Source organism: Notothenia rossii (genome assembly GCF_949606895.1).
Source record: "Notothenia rossii genome assembly, chromosome: 4".
NCBI classification, from domain to species: domain Eukaryota; kingdom Metazoa; phylum Chordata; class Actinopteri; order Perciformes; family Nototheniidae; genus Notothenia; species Notothenia rossii.
The window spans coordinates 74,588,208-74,604,585 of NC_136902.1; the positions used below are offsets into that span (position 1 = coordinate 74,588,208).

Genomic DNA, 16,378 nt, shown 5'->3' on the forward strand with positions numbered 1-16,378 from the left:
CTTCTCCTTTTACTCAAGTACAAGATCTGTGTGCTTCTACTTTTACTCAAGTACAAGACCTGAGTGCTTCTACTTTTACTCAAGTACAAGATCTATGTGCTTCTACTTTTACTCAAGTACAAGATCTGAGTACTTCTACTTTTACTCAAGTACAATATATATATATACTTATACCACCTCTGTTTATAGCCTAAGAAAAAAACTATTAGAAATAGAAGGCTAAAGCTAACGTTAGCAGATAGTGACAATGTATGCTAGCTAGCTAGCTCAACGATTCCTTAAATATTATCGCCACAGAAAAACTTTTCAGTTCACATCACGCTCTGCCGCTCCGACAGGGAGCTCTGCTCTGAACACCTGAACGGCCCGTTCTAACAGCTGTTCACCAGCGGTCCAGTCTGTGCCACAGTGACTCCGGACGCGCAGTTAATATTAACGAACGCACCCGTAGGTAATGTAGCTGCTGAAGCTAGACCATCATGTCGGAGCAGCAGAGCCTTATTATACATCCACCATGAGCAGAGCCGACAGGCAGGAAGACTCGAGCACACAGCTCGCACTTCATTATAATATATATAAAAAAGAACACCATGCGTGTCATGATGGCACATAACAGCTCACGGCCGCAGATTACTCCGGGTCCCAGACCCCCCCATACCCCAAAAATATTTGTATTGCAGATCTACATGAATCACACAAACGACCTATTTTGGATTCAAAACGGCGAATTTCGCCGAAAGGTGACAAGTTTGCATCACTGAACATAGACAGAGCACAACTGAAACATAACATCTGAAACGATATAACAACATAATACACTTGTGGGGATGCTTGGGATGTGAGGAGTGAGGGACACGGCTTAGAACGGGCGTGTCGCCTGGCAGGACAGGAGAGTGTGTGCACCAGTCTGCCTTGATCTATGAATTCATGTCCGTGACACTCACTGCTGCCCACAGCCGTTTTATAGAAGGAAAACCTCCTTCACTTCATGAAAGTGTTTTAACCACACACACCTCTACAAACACATGACGGGTGTTATTTTCCCCATAAGGAACAAGTCGCTGCAAATTATCCCGCTTATTACACGGCCACATTCTCAACAAAGTAACGACATGACTCCCAATATTAATTTAAATGCTTTTATGGATTTAGAAAATGTTTTTATTGATTTAAAAAATAGTTGTATTGATTTAAAAAATAGTTGTATGTATTGATTTAAATTGACATGCATCCGCTAAGAAAAATAGTCCGTTGTTACCATTTTTTAAACAGTCTGAATGAAACGGCAGCTCTCAGCTGTGTATTTACACAACTAATGGCCCATCAACCACAGCTCTCTCCCCCCCTGCCCCCCTGATCTTTCTTCTCCAGCAGCTAAATTAACTGTAAGTTACTCTGAGTGACAAGCTTACAGTTAGACACAACACTGTCATTGCAAGTGATCCTCAGTTAGTTGACTTTTATGTTCAACTGCTAAATTCGTTACTGATAAAAAAGGGCTTCTACTGTACCTAATTACCTTAACACTAGAACCGCCAGAGGTTTTTGTAGGCCTACCTAAACCTGTCAAATCCCGCTATTAGAATGCTATTTTTAACAACATAGGGTGCTTTCAGTAAAAGTCACGGACTGGGAGACTTTAATATTTTATTGAAAAAAAGTTACATTGCACACACACAACACACATCACACAAATTGACCCGATTGGCGGTTCTAGTGTTAAATACACTCACTAATGAATGAAACCAGTTCAATACGCATTATTCTTATTCTTATCATTCTTTATGAGCACTGAAGTAGTCTTAAAATCAGATCTGTTTTTTAAATGAAATCTGACGGCAGGCAGTTAGCTCTGATCACCTATGATAAATGCGCCACACCTAATCTGGCCATTCAGCCACAGAGGTCCCTCTATCATGGGCGCGGGAAGGGGGGTGCTGAGGGCGCTGCAGCACCCCCTGGCGGCAGGCAGGGGATGCGGAGCTCCCCTGTCTGAATTATTATTTGACGGTTATTGTTGCTCCCGCTGTGCATAATCTGTGTAATATGTAGCCAATAAATTCTACATTGTTGGTAAAATAATATTTTGGCCTGCCCCGAATGTTTTTTCTGTAGCCCCGGACAATTCTACCTCAATAATATAATACATTAACCGTGCTTTACGTGAACCTCATCAAGACACTAGAAAGGACGACAGGACTGTAATTTCCCGTGTTCAGTGAATGCAACAGAGGCAAGACACCAGACCAATCAGAGAGTTGCATGGAAATAAAAGTGTGCTTGTGTCATTCAAGCTCGCGGCTCTGTGTGTGTGCGGAAATAGCGCATTTAGTGTATGTGAGGGAGGGGGAGAGAGAGAGGGACCGGTGCCAGCAGCAGGGACCGTGTTGTTAGCATCTGGTTAGCTAGCTGCACTAACGGACATACGGAGCTGTTTGTTCCACAACAAGCTGGAGGAGAGCTCTCCTCTCAGACTGAGAGGCTCAGGTGAGCTAAAGGACTCTCTGAGTGTTTAGATAGTTAACTTTAGTCTAAGTTATCTCAGTGGGTCTCAAACGGTTTGGTAAAAAATCATTCAAAAGATTATTTCCACGGCACACCTTCATATGATCATTATAGTTATAAAAAAAATAAGAGAATAAAGGAAAAACAGTTATGAAATACTATATGGCAGTAAAACAAGAATACAGTTTGAAAGGGGAGTGATTTGTAAAATATCCATAAAGAAAAAGAACATCTGCTTACAGTTGTGTTTCATCTGGGTGTTGAGAGATGTATCCATAGATCTCTTAATGTTGCTCTCAAAGTGCACCAGATTGATGCTTTTAACTTCAATATTTAAAAAATATCTTCCCGGGGGAGCATCCCCCCGGACCCCCCTAGAGGAGGTGAGGTCCGCTCCCCACTCGTAAAAAATAGTACTTTACCCCTGCCTATATGCCGTGAGCTGATTATCGAGCCTTCATTGTAACAGTCGCGGGTTTACTGTGTGTTTGCGTGTGGGGAGTTTTTTTGTGCGTGCTCTATAGTGCCCGTAATAGTGTTCACTGGAGTCCAGCACCTCAGCACCCCCACTCAAAATACCTTCCCGCGCCTCTGCCCTCTATACAAATCAAACTGTGGACGGTGTGAAAGCACCTATTGTTTTAAATAATGGTCGGAATGTGACCTGTGAGCCTGCTGAATTACCGTGGGACAGCACATTCTAAACTAAAATGTTCAATCAATAAAGTAACATCTTATCTTAATAATATCTTCATATTAATAATAATAATAAATCATACAGTATGTGTCCGAAAGAGAGCAGGAGGAAGCAAACACAAAAATATACTGCATATTAAAGCAAACGATTGTAAAGGTAAAAGTATGAGCATAACAAATGAAGAAGTGTAATGTAAACATTTACATTATAATTATGATTATTTAATATATAAAGACTATATATTATTGAATTACAAGATTAGATATACTTTAGTTGATCTAAAATATTGATGTGTTCAAATGCTCTTCAAAACACAACTGAAAGTCCATGAAACTTGTCTTTCTATATTTGTGAATGAAGCGCCATCTCCTGGTTAAAACCTGAAATTGAAAATCTGGCAACGCCCTCTTGGAAAATAGTGGGAGGGCTTAACATTCCTCTATACTGGTCTTAGGCAGTTCGTAGGCAGGAAGCTGTAAACTGGAGTCTGAAATTCAGTGCTACATCTGTATGATACTTTTAGATACACTTTGATGTATGCAACACTTAACAACTGGTAGAATATGAAGTACTTTGGAAGGAATTCGGTTTCTTTTAATGGCCGTTTTTGTTTTTAAACACTTGTTCAGTTAAACAATGTAGTTTTTTTTTTGTTGATAACCTTACATATTTTAGTTATTTTCTGCTACCAAGATACTGTTAGATACACTTTGATGTATGCAAAACTTAACAAAGGGTATAATATGTAGTACTTTGAAAGTAATGGGGTTTTCTTTAATTGATGCAAAACTTTATAACTTGGTAAAATATTCATTAATCTGTAATGAATTGAGTTTCTTTTTTTGATTTTCAACATACGTACACAACGACTTTTCCATATACAGTATATATATATTTATAAAACGGACAAGTCAAATCAAGCATCTGATTGGTTCTTAGCCGTGATATACTGAGCGTATACCACGGGTAGAATTGTAAGTTACTTTTCACAACAAGTCAGTATCCCTCCGCGTCTGAGAAAAACAGTATACCGTTGGGCTGAAAAGCAAACTGCCTGCAGTTTGCTTTTCATACTGCAACAAGAAAGCAGCGGAGAAGTAACGGGGCAGAAGCCCTCCTTTTTGACGCAGCGGTCCAGACATAGACATCAAACAGCAAAAGATATTCAGTGTGCAGTTCCTTTGGCATTAGGGCAGGGATATCTAGATACTTTTGAAGGTTTAACATAATGAATTGTGCTACTTTTAAAGCAAGCAACGATGTTTTCAAATCTGTAATCAAAGAGGTCCGCAAAAACGCTATCGACCAATCAGATTGCTTGATTTGACTTGTCAGTTTTATAAATATATTTAAATTTCTTCCGTTAAGAAACAAACGTACAAAGCATAAAATTGAAACATTTAAGATTAACTTTGAACTCCGGGGGGGTCTTACTATGGAGGAGTGGATTGAGCAGTGCCTATCTCCAGAAAAAAAAGCACCTAAACTACGACATGCAGAGCTACGTGAAGAGCAGGTAGACCAACTGGAAAAGTACCACCATTCAAAAGCTTTCTGATGCGGGTCTTGAAACAAAGCAGAGAAATTATGACCGTTAGTGGCCACAGGTGCGAAAGCTCTCTCCAGAGCTACTGGAAGCCTAATCTCGGGGACCGGAGAAAGTGGAGCAATATTCTCGCCATGCCAAGCAACAGCCTCGAACAACCTCAACCTATACAAGTGACCACGTAAGCCATGCTACTGATGCTGGACAGTTTTTCAGTGGATGCACAATAAACAGCAACATACACATTAATGTAAATAAACAGCCAAATAATGGATCAACGCTCTCTGTCTAATATGTTCGCTTGCTGTTAGTGTTGTTGCATAGCAACCACCTTTTGTGCAGAAGGCCACGGAGGGACTATTTTATTTTGAACATCATCATTTACTAATAAAAACTATTTAAATTAGAGTGTGTATTTTTCTTTCATATTGCCATACTTGGTAACCGTTTTATAAAAGCAATAGCTCACTTCAGGCCGTGGTATATGCTCATTATATCACAGCTAAGGGGCGTGGTTCGGCCCGACGCGAAGCGGAGGGTCGACAACCCCCTTAGCTGTGATATAATGAGCATATACCACGGCCTGTCGTGAGCTATTGCTTAAATATATATATATATATCTTTTAGTATAAGTGTCTGCAGTTAAAGATTTCTTATCTGAACAAGACGCTTATACTTTACATAAACCAGCCAGGATTAATTTAGTCAGAAACAGAGTGTTTGTACTTTGCCCTCCTGTATCTTCATTTCATTTAAAAAAGTCAAATTGCATCAGTCTCCCATCGATTTTTTAAATACTGATGTGTTTATTCAAAAACCATACTAGCACACACGCCTGTTTTTTGTGTTTTTATTGTTTTCTGTGTTTCTGTGCTTCTGTGTTTTAGTTTTTCAGTGTTTCTGTGTTTCTGTGTTTCAGTGTTTCAGTGTTTCTGTGTTTCAGTGTTTCGGTGTTTCTGTGTGTCTGTGTTTCAGTGTTTCAGTGTTTTTGTGTTTTTTGTTTCTGTGTTTTCTGTGTTTCTGTGTTTCTGTGTTTTTGTGTTTCATACGCACGTTTCAATACACATTTATCATACATCTTCCCTGTTACACTCCGCTTGTTATAATGAAGACAACAGTGCATGTGAAGGACTGTAATACACATGTATCAGACACGCTCCCCTTGCTATAATGAAGACAACAGTTTTAAAATGTGAAAAACACTTTTTTTTTAAATCCTTTAAAAATGTCCTATTTAAGTTTTTATTTTTTCACACAGAAAATCAATAGTTATACTGTAACATCCCCAGGACCGTATCCAGCTTAGAATTCCCCAGATTACTGGAAATACCATGATGGAGTTTTTTCACTTCAGTCAAAATATTAATGTGTATGCTGTTTTTGACACAAATATGCATTACATCTACAAACAGAGCATACAATGAGAGCACATGATACACTTTTGATGTTTGTTTCATTTCTTCGGTAATGTTACAGAATGTTTCGGAAAATTAAGATTCCAGGACCACTTTAAATTAAAGTGTTTAGTTTACAATCGTTTCCCAATTACCCGGAATAGTACTGCCAGAACGAACAATATCCAAAATGTCTTCCAGTTTACAAACTTCAGCCATTCTGTTTACACGGGGATCACTACTCATTCTGTTTTCAATCGTCCTCATCACCACACTTATTAAAAGCGTATTGACTACATTCTGATCAATACATACAGAGCGTTTTGCATAGTAGTTCCCCATTTTTATTTTACTTTTTATTTTAAAAAGTCAATGTATTGAAAAAAAAAATCCCTGGCTTCAATCAACCACTGGTTATTAGTCTTCTTCTTTTCCATCCAACTCGGCATGGATCTTTTCAAGTCCCTCCTTGAGGCGTCTGCAGTTTTTGAGATTGTGCAGAAAAGCCTCCGAAGCGCCTTGGATCCTCCATTCATTTGTGTAAATGTCTTTATCATTAAGAGTCTGGTCAATCTCAGTAATGAAGTCGGCGAGCCAAAGTCTTTTCATTCATGCGTTGTAAAAAATCGGGCATGTCATTCAGAAAATCGTGTTGCCTCTGGCCGGGGTGACTGACTCGGCATCCGTTGCAGATTTCTTCTCTGTACCGATGCATCACCCTCTCCACAATATCAACCAACACCGATTTCACTGTGTCCATAAACAGAGAGGTCTTGGCCCAAGGAGCAACATCAGCAGCAGTAGTACTGCAAGATTCTGGTGTCCAAAATGGTGGTGATGATGGTAGTCCAGGAGTTTGTTCCTGGCTGCAACTCACGGGGAGAGACTTGGTTTTTCTCAGATCCATGGCTAGTTTTCAACGGTCGTCTTAGTGGGGTCCTTCGTTTTAGATGATTTACTGAGTGGAGGGTGGGACTTATTGCGTTGAATGGGGGGAGTCATCTGTAGAATTGAGAGTTTTTAAAAAGTCCTTTAAGCTTTGTAGCTTTTTCATTTATAATTTCCAACCAAGCAGCAAGAGGTGAAATTTAAGAATAAGTAATAGTTTGTCATGATTTTACGGAAAAAGTCAAAGTATAGTACCTTGAATCGCTTTTTCGTATTGCACATCTCGAAGATGGTCGCAGCGTGAGTAAGCGCATCTCAAGCTCGTCTGTGTGTCGCTGTTAAATTAACTCTTTAAAGCTCATATCATTGATCCACATGATCTGAACCCATGAACATTTTAATAACATAGTAAAGCGGCTCACTACGGTCTCTGGATTATAGTATTTTTTGCATTTGCAACTATGGAGGGAAACATGTCTCTGCAAACTTTGTGGGACGCGATTCAGCAAATCAAGACCGACATGCTGACTCACATTGACTCAAAAATGGATCCCATTCAAAATAGCTTGAGCAGGATACACAATTCCCTGTCTAGTTTGGGAGACCAGGTCAATTTGTTAGAGCAGCGTGTCGGGGCTAATGAGGATAATGTACACGAGTATGTCGCTTGAGTCAAGCAACTTGAGAAAGACAACTCCTTCCTAATGTCTAAAGTTGATGACTTGGAGAACCGGAGCCGACGTTCTAACCTTCGCTTCGTAGGAATCCAGGAGTCCGCTGAAGGCAGTGACATTATCGGCTTCATGTCTCGGTTCATCTCGCAGCTCCTGGGGTCAGATGCCTTCCCTACCCTGCCGATCATTGAGAGGGCACACCGCTCACCGACTGCCAGGCAAAACTCCCGTGCCAGCCCGCGAGCCATCATGATCGAGCTGCTGAACTTCCAGGACAAAGTGAACATCCTTCGTCTTGCCAGGGAGAAAAAGTCTCTGGACTACAACGGGAAACACATCAGCATATATCCCAATTTCAGTCCCGAGCTTACCAGAAGACGCCGGAGCTTCGATCCAGTCAAAGGCAAGCTCCGTGAACTCAACATGAAGTACTTTCTCCTCTACCCGTGCTCCCTCTGCGTTGTTGTTGATGGCACACAACAACGCTTCTCTACCCACAAAGACGCGGAGGCAATCTTCATGTCTACTTCAAACTCTCCTGGGTGACGAACATCCCCAGAGATGAGGCTGCTGCTAATGGTAGCATGTTGATCCACTTCGATGGTGCAGCTAACTGACTTTCTCCTCGGTTTCCTCTCTTCTCTTCTCTTTTATTTTTCTCATCTTCTCTAAAAACAGAGACCTGTTTACGTGACGTGTCATGACTGCTGAGATGTTGTTGACACTCTCTTTTGTGTTTATTATAACTTAATATAACAGGTGGGCACCCGCCTGGCTCTTTCAGTTGTGTTGTTTGTTTATATTTTACATTGACATTGACGTCACTTCTTCTTCTTTGGCACGTTAGAGCCCACTACTACTATTGCAATACTGCCCTGAGTGGCTGTTATTGCTAAATAATGTTTGTGTTCGTTCCGGTTCGTCCGGATGAATTTCTTTGAGCTATGACTTCTTTATCCTCTTCGTAAAGCAGACTGAGCTCTGTGTAATTATTTATTATGTTTAAGTTTATTCATGGTAATGCTCTGGGATTTGGTGTCCAGGGCTGCTGGGTCTTCTTAAAGGTTGTTTTGTGTTTTTCTGTATTTTTCTTTTTGTGTTTGAATGTTTTGTATGTCTGTTTTACATTAATGGTTGTATCTTGCAATCTTTACAATCATGAATCACATGTATGTGTAACAAGTGACAGGAACATTATTTGCTATTATTTCCAGACTGGATGAATTAAAGGGTATACAAATAATTCATTTGAATATCAGGAGTCTATTGCCCAAAATTGATTTACTTCGGATTTGGGTTGCTCTACATAAACCTAAAATCATCACACTCTCTGAAACTTGGCTTAGTAGTATCATTTCCGATAGTGAATTAGAAATCACAAATTATTTGCTTTACAGATCTGATAGATGCAGCAGGGGTGGAGGTGTGGCTATTTATGTCTCCTCTGACCTTGTGACTGAGCTAATTGCTACTTCTATAGAGCCTCTACATTTTGAATGCATTTTTCTTAAAATTATTTTTCATGAAAATAAATGCTTAACTATTGGTAGGCCACCTTCTTCACCTGCAGAGTCTTTTAACCATATAATTGACATTATCAACTCCATTTCCTGCGGAAATGAAATAATCTTGCTTGGTGATTTCAACCAAAATTGGTTGGATAAATCATCTGATAGAGAGAAAAAACTTTTCAGTAGTCTAAATGTTAAACAGCTAATTAATGAGCCAACTCGTATCACTCTCAGAACCCAATCTCTGCTTGACTGGATACTGGTGTCACACCCTGACAGAATCTTAAAAGCTGGTGTCATGTCGGATTGCTTCAGCGGTCATTCAATTGTTTATTGTGTATGGAAAATCAAATTAATTAAACTACCTCCAAAACTAGTCCAAATCAGACAATATAAAAAATTGAATGTTGATTTATTTATTAATGATGTTGTTGCCCTTAATGGGGACAGATTTCAGCTAATACCTTTTGTACAAGATGCTTGGGATTTTCTGCATAAAGAGCTCACTGATGTCATGAACAAACATGCACCTGTGAGAACGGTTAAGGTCAAAGGTTAACATCTCCCTTGGATCAATTCTGAACTAATCAGTCTCTTTAGGGAAAGAGATAAAGCATGGTCGATATATCGTCATTCAAGAACTATAGTTGATTGGGAAGTATACAGGCATCTTCGAAATCCGAGCAAAACCAAAACCCGAAATTTTAAATCGAACTACTATAAAGAATCTCTCACATCGGACTTTAAGAATCCCAAGCAATTTTGGACTAAAATTGAATCTATTTTAAATAAATCAGGTAAACATTCTATTAATAAAATAAGAACTGCTGATACAATAATTCATGACCCATTATCCATTGCCCAAATATTTAATCAGCATTTCGCTAATGTATGTTCCACACTACTATCTGACTCCTATTTGACGACTGGTATTTCTAATAGTAACTCATACGGCAACAGTTATTTTTCTTTTAAGAAGATTCTACCACACGAAGTTCATAATGCTATCACAGAATTAAAAGTGGATGGCAGTGCAGGAATCGATGGTATAGAAAACAGGTTCATAAAATTGACGTCCCATATTCTCATGTACCCACTTGCTGATTTGTTCAACCTGTCTTTGTCCACCTGTGAGTTGCCGACTATTTGGAAATATGCACGCATCATTCCACTGCATAAAGGTGGTGATTTACTTGATATATAGACCAATCTCTATAATCTGTTCTATTTCCAAAGTTTTGGAGAAAATAATTTATAATCAACTGTCACATTATCTCAATACTTATAATATTTTATCTCCGGTTCAATCTGGTTTTAGGCCTAATCACTCCACAACAACTGCCCTACTTAAATTTACGAATGACTTGTACTCTGCTGCAGATGATGGTGAACTTACAGGTGCCATTTTTATTGACTTGACAAAAGCCTTTGATTTCGTTGATCGATATCTGCTCTTGGATAAACTTCACGGCATTGGCCTTTCTAATAATACAGTGTTATGGTTTAACTCGTACCTTCACAGTAGAAAGCAATGTGTGGTTGTTAATGGAAAACAGTCTGACCTGTTGATCCAAAAAAAGGGTGTACCCCAAGGATCAACTCTGGGCCCACTTCTGTTCTCTATTTACATAAATGATTTATCTTCATGTCTCATTAATTGTTGTACTCACCTTTATGCGGATGACACTGTCATATAAACATCCAAATCAGATTCTTCACAAATTCAGATCTCTCTTCAATCGGATTTTAATATATTACAGGACTGGCTATCACACAATAAACTACTGCTTAACAAAACAAAATCTTATACCATGGTCTTTGGTACCAGGCAGAAGCTCAAATCCAAACCTGATGTAGTAATAACATGTAAGGATGGCACTTCTCTGCATAGAGTTGATAACTTTAAATATCGTGGTGTATTGCTAGACTCTGAACTTTCATTTAAACTACATATAAAGCATGTAATACAAAAAGTCAATTACGGAATCGGTGTTTTACACCGCTCTCGCAATTGTTTTACGCTCAGTGTCCGAAAGAGAATTGCTTCTCAACTTATTCTTCCGATTATGGACTATTGTGATGTTGTCTACCAAAATGCACATAAATCAGTTCTTGCTCCACTCAACATAGCCTACAACAGACTATGCAGATTTGTTCTTGGTTGTCCTTTTCGTACACATCACTGCACAATGTATAACCAACTTAAATGGCCTTCTTTAAATGTAAGAAGACACACGCATTGGCTTCAGCTGATATTTAAATGCATTTATCTTAACTATCCCCCTTATTTAAAGCAGTATTTTGTACCCTACTCACCAAATCATCAAGTTAGACATTCTGTTCAGATTTATTTCTCTGTCCCCTCTGCTAAAAAATTGATTGGCAGAAGAGCGTTCATGTTCAAAGCCCCAACTGACTGGAATACTTTACCTGCTGCTATTTGATCTCTTGCAACATTGGGTATATTTAAACATGCATTGTTATCTCACTTTCAACTGGTCTGTACTTGTTATTAACTGATATTGATGAAACTGATTTGCTCAACCGTCTCAAATTGTAATGATTGTGTGCATTGCTTGAATTTCACTGAACAGACTGTATGTGGTTTGTCTTGTGTGTCATGCTTTGCATTTTGTATTTTTTTTTATGTATGTCTGTAAGTTGTTGCTATTGTCGGGACCCCCTTGAAAACGAGATGGTGCATCTCAAGGGGTTTATCCCAATGAATAAAAATGTCTATATATAGTTTGTCAGAAAAAATATATATATACGGAAAAGTCATTGTGTACAATAGTATGTTGAAAATCAAAAAAAGAAACTCAATTCATTAAAGATTAATGAATATTTTACCAAGTTATAAAGTTTTGCATCCATTAAAGAAAACCCCAATCCTTACAAAGTACTTCATATTATACCCTTTGTTAAGTGTTGCATACATCAAAGTGTATTTAAAAGTATCATAGTAACACAAGAAAAGAGAAAAAAAGCATTGATGTTAACAAAGCTGGTTCCACTGAAATAGCGTTAAAACAAAAGTGCCTTTAAAGAAAATGTATTCATACAAAGTATTTTATTTTCAAAAATGTGTAAGGTTTTTCATACATAAAAAGTGTATCTTACTGTTCCTTTGTGAGAGAATTACACACAAATCTGCCGAGTGTCAGTAACAAAGTGTTAAAATCACAAACTTGCTTTTTAGAGAAACAATCTTTAAGAAAAAATCTAATCAGACAATGTACTTCATTTTGTAGTTTTAAGGTTTTGCATACCTCAAAGTGTGTCTAAAAGTATCTTGGCAAGAGAAAAGAAAGCCAAAATCTGCCTAGTGTCAGTAAAAAATTGTTAAAATCACAAACTTGCCTTTTAGAGTCACAGTCTTTAAGAAAATATAAGTGTTACACAGTGACTGACATTCTACCAGTTGTAACGTTTTCAGACACCAAACTGTATCTAAAAGTATCTTGGTAACACAAGAAAAGAGAAAAAAGCATTGATGTTAGCAAAAATGGGTTGTTCCACTGAAATAGCGTTAAAATCAAAAGTGCCTTTAAAGAAAATGTATTCAGACAAAGTATTTTATTTTCAAAAATGTTAAAGGTTTTGCATACATAAAAAGTGTATCTTACTGTTCCTTTGTGAGAAAATTACACACAAATATGCCGAGTGTCAGTAAAAAAGTGTTAAAATCACAAACTTGCCTTTTAGAGAATCAGTCTTTAAGAAAAAATTCTAACCAGACAATGTACTTCATTTTCTAGTTTTAAGGTTTTGAATACCTCAAAAGTGTGTCTAAAAGTATCTTGGCTAGAGATGTCGCGTTAATAACGCGTTAACCTCTTAAGCTCTAGGGTCCCCCCAGTGGACCCCCCCCCCCACCGTTTTTTGGGGAGGGTCCACTAGACTTCTTAACATTTATGAAACTATTAATGTTCCATACCCTTTTAACGATAAGAAACTCAGCTAACTAACAATATGAACCATTTTTAGCTAAAAGAAACACAAGAGTAATAGCAAGCCTTTGAATTAGCATGGAGCGAAAAAATGCTAACTAATGATAACAGACTTTTGCACAGCACTCACGGTAGCAATGCGCTTATTACTTATCGTCACTGCACAAACAAGATATCCGATTAAAGCTGAGACTCCACAGATTCCACACATGTAATGTCATCACTGTAGAACCCCGAATTGCGGAGCTATCAGCCAGAAAAGGGACAGTAAACAACATCCGGTTAAAAATATATTACAATAATTACGTCTTACCTTTTTGGATTTGTGATCAAAAGTTGTGTTCACCGGAATAAAAACGCCGCTCAAGGTTAATCCAATGTCTTTGTGTCACGTAGAATGTTTTACTGATAATCCACCATCATATTTATGGCAATATACAACTGGGTATAAAGTTTTGCCGTCCAGGCTTGTACTTTCAGATGTGCTTTGTTTGCTTCTCTATTATATGGTTCTATGGTAATGTTTACGTGGATTTAGGAACTGCCCCTCAATTCTATTGGATATTTTGGTTAAGAAAAAGGTGTAAATCACCCAAATCGACCAATGGGTTCCAGAGATATGGTCCTGCGTAAAGTATGAAGAATGCCAGCCAGCGTAAGAACATTACGCAGCCGACTTCATTTATTGTTTACTACCGTAAGGAAGCAGGAATTGCAGGACCCAGAGTGCACGGAGCACAGAGCGGACAGCAATTAACGGAATTTCAGTTTTATTGCTTATAGATTATCAGAACATTTCAAAGGGGACACAGCCACATTGGATATTAACCTATGGATTAACTACATCATCGTTTTTATTGTTTTAATGCCATTGAAGACCAGTTTAGACCAGACAAAGACAAAGGTAAGCCACGTTAGCATTGTGTAGCTACCTAGCGCCACTTCTTTTGATTTACGTTTTTGTTGATAACGTTGCAAGTGTGTATCTTTCAGTGTTGAGGTGGACACCGTTAGATTCTGTGTCTTTACGATCATAAACGATGTGTTGGATGTGCAGCTGGGATATGTAATAAGGGAGCTAGGAGTGATTTCCGGTGAAGTAATAGGTTAGCATTTTTTGCTCGGGGCTAATCTAGAGGCTCACTGTTAGCATTGTGGGGCCTAAGAGGATAACAGATTATGTTTTTGAAATTTTTAATTTTTTAATTTTTTCACAACAGTTGTATTTGAATGGAATAAATACCTATAGTGATAATTCAAAGTAATACAATTATTTTTACAGTGAAAAAGGTCAAATGGAACCGATGGTTCCCAAATTACCCAGAGGTGAGTCCGCCTGGACTTTATTTTTCTAAACCTCTCTAAAAAGGTCAAATTTCACTTGTTTTGCATCAATCTTGATACAGGGTACTTATTATATGTTATAGTTTGGATTCCTAAAGCTTTTAGTCTACTAACCCATCATTCAAGAGTGGTTTTCACTATAAGTAATGGTTTTCTTTTAGGCGGACATTATAATTTACATGTTTTTACTATGTTCCATCTGAATTGACTTTAAAATAAAAACATCTAGATTGATTCTGACATTTCTACATCCAACTCACAGATGTAACCTTGCTTTGAGAGAAAAGATTATTCTACCCCTTTTAGAAGTGAAGATATAGTCTTTGCTGTGTTAGTGGCATTTTGGAGCCTGAAACCTGAAAAACAGGCTCAGGGCTTAAGAGGTTAACGCAAAATTAACGCCACTAATTATTTTAACGCGATTAACGAATGTGTATTTTTTTCCTCGGCCGCCACATAGTTTCAGAGCATATCAAGTTTAAAATACCATCTACAAGCTGATGCTGACACAGAGTCCTGCACGGGTCTGATTTTCAAGACCCGCTCCCGCCCCGCACCCGCGACGTGCAATACCGAACCCGCCCCGCTACCCGCACATATTACCAATTAGTTCCGCAACCCGACCCGACCCGTCGGCACAGGATCCGCAACCCGACCCGAACCCGAATATATGAGCAGTGAAAACGTGCAATTATTAACACACGCAGTTGCATATTTCTCTCAAAAAGCGTGGGATGTTGGTTATTCTCTCCATCTAGAAGGACACCAAAAGCCTCCCAGACGTTGAATTTCGCTCTTGAGGAAGTGTTGGAAAATGCTGTATTCTCCGCTATAGAGAGCTTCACCTCAGCCATTCAGAATGTGGCGCGCTCAGAAGCAGATTGATGCGCTGCAGAGGTTATGATTATGCACGGTCCCGCGGGGGAGAGGTCTGAGGATTTAAACTAAATTATTATTATTTAAATATATTTATTATGCAACACCCGCGACCCGACCCGCATCATCTTTGTTTTACCCAGAACCGAACCCGGAAAAAAGTGTTTGAAAAAATACCACCCGCGAATCATCTTTTTTGCGGGTCACCCGTCGGGTACCCGCGGGTACCCGACCCGATGCAGGACTCTGTGCTGACAGCCCCGCTCCTGCCGCCCGCTTGTGGCAGACCCTCTATGGGCAGACCACACTTCCACGCTCACCGGCAGGCACCGACTGGCCATCGGGAGGACCGGGAGGGTGTGTGTATGTGTGGCGCGAGAGAGAGACCTTACGTGTATTGTTGTTGTTGTTGTTAGCATCTGGTGCTATCTAGCTGCGCTAACGGATATAAGGAGCTGTTTAAATTAAAACAGAGGAGCGACATTTCGCCACAACTGCGCCGAGCACTTGACTTTATGCAGGTAGCCAGACAGTGGGGGACATTGTACGAAAGGTCGGCACACTCAGCAGGGATAGTGCGCGCAACATGATTGCAGCGTCCAGGCAGCTCCCGTTCGAGCATATGCCTTGAGTTACACATAGCTCCAACGATCCATCACACACACACACACACACACACTCACACACACATACACATGAGAATATTTGTCATTGTTCAAATGATATTAAACATTAGCATAAAGCATATTTGTCCACTCATATGTTGATAAGAGTATTACAAACTTGAAAAATATTCCTCTAAGATACATTTAGAAAAGATCAAAAATGTGCGATTAATTTGCGATTAATCGCAATTAACTATGGACAATCATGCGATTAAATATTTTAATCGACTGACAGCCCTAATCTTGGCAAGAGAAAAAAGCCAAAATCTGCCCTTGCCATTAAAAGACACCGAACTCCTTACAAAGTACTTCATATTCTACCAGTTGT

At 39.0% G+C, this 16,378-nt stretch overlaps 1 protein-coding gene across 1 annotated transcript in view; it reads right to left on the reverse strand.

Moving 5' to 3' along the window:
• Positions 1-13,913, reverse strand: part of LOC307037449 (extracellular calcium-sensing receptor-like) — a 40,733-nt gene extending 26,820 nt beyond the window's left edge. Inside the window, exon 1 of the mRNA XM_079678325.1 lies at positions 13,479-13,913. The gene's annotated coding sequence lies outside the window, so the exon portion shown is untranslated. The remainder of the gene's footprint in view (positions 1-13,478) is intronic.
• Between the last annotated feature and the right edge of the window lie 2,465 nt (positions 13,914-16,378).